Genomic DNA, 5,167 nt, shown 5'->3' with positions numbered 1-5,167 from the left:
TTTTATCAAACTCAAAATTCTAAAAGAAATGGATAATCTTCTCTAGAGATACCACTTACCAAAGTTAAATCAATATTAGATAAACAACATAAGTATATTTATAACCCCAACTGAAATAGAAACTGTCATCACAAATCTTCCAAGAAAGAATACCAGGGCAAGAAGTTTTACTGTAGAATTATATCAGACTTTAAAAGTAGAGTTAAGGACAATTCTCCTAAAATTATTCCACAAAATGGAAAAAGGAAGAAAATTCTACAGTTCATTTTGGAGGCCACAGTTATCTTGATATCCCTACCACAAAAAGACTAACCACAGAAAGAGTTTTTCCTTGTGAACATAGATGCAAAAATATTCAATAAAATATTTGTGCACCGAATCCAAGAAAATATAAAAATTATCATCCGCAAGCATCAACTAGGTTTTATCTCACAGATTCAGATGTTCAACATACAAAAATAAATAAATTTCATATGCTATATAAATAAATTGATATAAAAATGTTCAATTTATTAGATGGTAAAAGCCTTTGAAAAAATCCAACACCTGCTCATGATAAATATCTGGAAAGAGTAGGGATAAAATGACTATACCTGAATAAAAGCAATTCACAACAAGCCAACATCAAATTAAATGGAAATAAACTATGCATTTCCACTAAATTAAGGAGTAAGAAAAGTTGTCCACTCCAGGGATGGTTCTTATCCCAGGAATCAGGAGGTGGATCTGAGCTCCAGACTTCTGCAAGAAGAGAGCTTGCATGCAGAGAGTGTTCTGACCACTGGGGTACAGGAGAGAGTTGGTCTCCCAAGAGTGCTGAAAGAGACTAGAGAATCACAGGAGGAACAAGTTCCAGCCAGAGACAGCTAGAACATCTAACACCACAGATTACCAAATGGCGAAAGGCAAATGAAAGAATCTTACTAACAGAAACCAGGAACGCTGGGCATAGTCAGAACCCAGTATGCACAACACAGTGAGTCCTAGATACCCCAACACACCCGAAAAGCAAGGTTTGGATGTAAAATCATATCTCATGATGCTGGTAGAGGATTTTAAGAAGGGCGTTAATAACTCACTTAAAGAAATACAGGAGAACACTGCGAAACAGGTGGAAGCCCTTAAAGAGGAAGCACAAAATCCCTCAAGGGATTACAGGAAAACACTATTAAACAGTTAGAAGACCTTAAAGAGGAAACACAAAAATCCCTTAAAGAATTATAGGAAAACACAACCAAACAAGTGATGGAATTGAGCAAAACCATCCAAGAACTAAAAACAGAAGTAGAAACAATGAAGAAAACCCAAAGGGAGACAACTCTGGAGATAGAACCCCAAGGAAAGAAATCAGGAACCATAGATGAGCCAACAGCAACAGAATACAAGAGATGGAAAAGAGAATCTCAGGTGCAGAAGATTCCATAGAGGACATGGACACAACAATCAAAGAAAATGCAAAATCCAAAAAGAGCATAACCCAAAATATTCAGGATATCCAGGACACAATGAGAAGGCCAAACCTAAGGATAATAAGTATAGATGAGAATGAAGATTTTCAAATTAAAGGGCCAGTATATATCTTCAACAAAATTATAAAAGAAAACATCCCATATTTAAAGAAAGAGTTGCCCATGAACATATAAGAAGCCTACAGGACTCCAAATAGACTGGACCAGAAAGAAATTACTCCCAACACATAATATTCATAACAACAAATGCACTAAATAAAGAGAGACTATTAAAAGCAGTAAAGGGAAAAGGTCAAGTAACATATAAAGGGAGACCTATTAGGATTACACCAGACTTTTCACCAGAGACTATGAAAGCCAGAAGATCCTGAACAGATGTTATACAGAACCAAAGAGAACACAAATGCCAGCACAGGCTATATACCCAGCAAAACTCAATTACCATAGATGGAGAAACCAAAGTATTCCATACAAAAACAAAGTCACACAATACCATTCCACATATCCAGTCCTTCAGAAGATAATAATGGCAAAACACCAACACATGGACAGAAAATACTCCCTAGAAAAAGCAAGACGGCAATCCTTCAACAAACCAAAAAAAAGACAGTCACAAGAACAGACTCTCAACTCTAACAACAAAAATAACAGGAAGCACTAATTATTTTCTTTAATATCTCTTAGTATCAATGGACTCAATTCCCAAATAAAAAGATATAGACTAACAGACTGGCTACATAAACAGGACTCAACACTTTGATGCATACAGGAAACCCAACTGAGGGAAAAATACAGACACTACCTCAGAGTAAAAGGCTGGAAAACAATTTTCCAAGCAAATGGTCAAAAGAAACAAGCTGGAGTAGCCATTCTAATATCGAATATAATCAACTTCAAACAGAAAGTTATCAAAAAAGACAAGTAGGGGCATTTCATGCTCATCAAAGATAAAATTTTCTAAGATGAACTCTCAATTCTGAATATCTATGTACCAAATGCAAGGGAATCCACATTCATTAAAGAAACTATAGGAAACTTCAAAGCACATATTGCACCTCACACAATAATAGTGTGAGACCTCAACACCCCACTTGTCCTGTCCAGCAGGACGTAGTTATTCCATGGGTTGAGGAGGACTGAGACCTGCAAGAGAAGTGGGCAGAGAAAGGGGAGCAAGACCAAGGAAAGTGTTGTCAAGGTCTGTTTAATAGAGGCTAGGAGCCTGGTTATAAGCACACAATGAGAAAACATAGAGAGGGTTCGAGGGAGCATAATAAAATACAGAGAGAGGGAAGGACATCTGGGCTGGATGCTGATTACAGGCTTCTTGCAGCTTATCTTGGAATGTCGGCCCTAAAACAGTCCCAAGCTGCAAACACTCTGCAGTTTATTTTGGAGTGCCATAAACAGTCCCAGACACCAAATGGAGACATGGAGGAGGAGGTGAAGCTGCCTTAATCTAAGCAGTTCTAGGCGCCAAGTAAAGGAGGGAGTGAAGCTGGCAGTCTCAGGCACCAGGTGAAGTCAATGAAGGAGGGGGTGACATAATTCCCTTCAAAGGGTCAGTGGATCTTCAGGATGAGAGTAACTGCAGGACCTAGTTTCCCACAGTTTGGTCTCTCACATCCACTCTCACCAATGGACAGATCCTAGAAACAGAAACTAAACAGAGACACATAGAAACTATCAGAAGTTATAAAAGGAATGGATTAAACAGATATCTACAAAACATTTTATTCAAAAACAAAAGGATATGCCTTCTACTAAGCACCTCATGGCACCTTCTCCAAGTCGACCATATAACTGGTCACAAAAGAGGCCTGAACAAATATAAAAATATTGAAATTATAACATGCATCTGATCAGATCACCATGGACTAAGGTTGATCTTCAATAACAACATAAATAATAGAACACCAACATTTATATGGAAGCTGAACAACACTCTACTCAATGATACCTTGGTCAAGGAAGAAAGAAAGAAAGAAAGAAATTAAAGACTTTTTAGAGTTTAATGAAACTGAAGCCACAACATACTCAAACTTATGGGACACAATGAGTACCTCCAAAAAGAAACTGAAGAGAGCATACACTAGCAGCTTGACAACACAACTAAAATTTCTAGAACAAAAGGAAGCAAATTCACCCAAGAGGAGTAGACAGCAGGAAATAATCAAACTCAGGGCTGAAATCAACCAAGTAGAAACAAAAAGAACTATTCAAAGAATCAACCAACTTTGAGAAAATCAACAAGATAGATAAATCCTTAGCCATAATCACTAGAAGGCACAGGGACAGTATTTTAATTAACAAAATCAGAAAAGAAATGGGAGACATAACAACAGAACCTGAGGAAATTAAAAACACCATCAGATCCTACTACAAAAGGCTATACTCAACAAAACTGGAAAGCCTAGATGAAATGGGCAATTTTACAGACAGATACCATTATACCAAAGTTAAATCAGGATCAGATTAATGATCTAAACAGTCCTATATTCCCTAAAGAAATAGAAGCAGACATTAATAGTCTCCCAACAAAAAGAAAGCCCAGGACCAGATTGGTTTAGTGCAGAGTTCTATTAGACCTTTAAAGAAGACCTAATCTCAATTCTCCTCAAACTGTTCCACAAAATAGAAACAGAAAGTGCTCTATCCAATTGATTCTATGAAGCCGCAATTACTATAATACTTAAACCACATAAAGATCCAACAAAGAAAGAGAACTTTAGACCAATTTTCCTTATGAACATTGATGCAAAAATACTCAATAAAACCCTCTCAAACCAAACCCAAGAACACATAAAAAAGATCATCCATCATGATCAAGAAGGCTTCATTCCAGGGATGCAGTGATGGTTTAATATACGGAAATCCATCAATGTAATCCACTATATAAACAAAATCAAAGAAAAAAAAAAAAAACACATGATCATCTCGTTAGATGCTGAGAAAGCATTTGACAAAATTCAACACCCCTTCATGATAAAAGTCTTGCAAAGTTCAGGAATGCAAGGCCCATAACTAAACATAATAAAAGCAATCTACAGCAAACCAGTAGCAAACATCAAACTAAATAGATACTTAAAGCAATCCCACTAAAATCAGGGACTAGACAAGGTTGTCTACTTTTTTCCTACCTATTCAATATAGTACTTGAAGTACTAGCCAGAGTGATTAGAAAACAAAAGGAGGTCAAGAGTGCCACAGACCCTCTGGGTCCCTTGTTTGCCTAGAACGGGTCTCTGGTTGCAGATGGACAAGGAGTCAGCGAATTGAATGACAGACAGATGCAACACAGGAGATTGTGTAGAGTGTGAATGTATTGTCACAAAGTAAACACCAGTCTTATATAATACAGAAAATAAAGGGGTAGCATGTCACAGCAGGCAAAGTACATTGAAGTTACCTGGCACAAAACAAAGGAATGACTTCAAAAGGACTTACAGGATCCAGGTAATATTTACAGTAAAGATAAAACCACCCTGCCTAGGGTCAACTAATGACAGCTAAGGATTTTACACCCTAGTCACAATTTGTGCTACTCCTTTGAGCCTTGTGAAAGCTAGCACCAGGGGGGTCTGCTCTAGCAGACCTTCTCATGAATAATGCAATACCACACACACACACACCCCTATTTCCTAGGCTCTGATAAATTCTTGTATCAGTGTAATTTGGCTGTTCTTTTAAGTATCTGT

Source organism: Mus musculus, chromosome 9 (genome assembly GCF_000001635.26).
Source record: "Mus musculus strain C57BL/6J chromosome 9, GRCm38.p6 C57BL/6J".
Classification (NCBI taxonomy): Eukaryota; Metazoa; Chordata; class Mammalia; order Rodentia; family Muridae; genus Mus; species Mus musculus.
The sequence above is the reverse complement of the archived record's forward strand: the minus strand, read 5'-3'. Positions refer to the sequence as shown.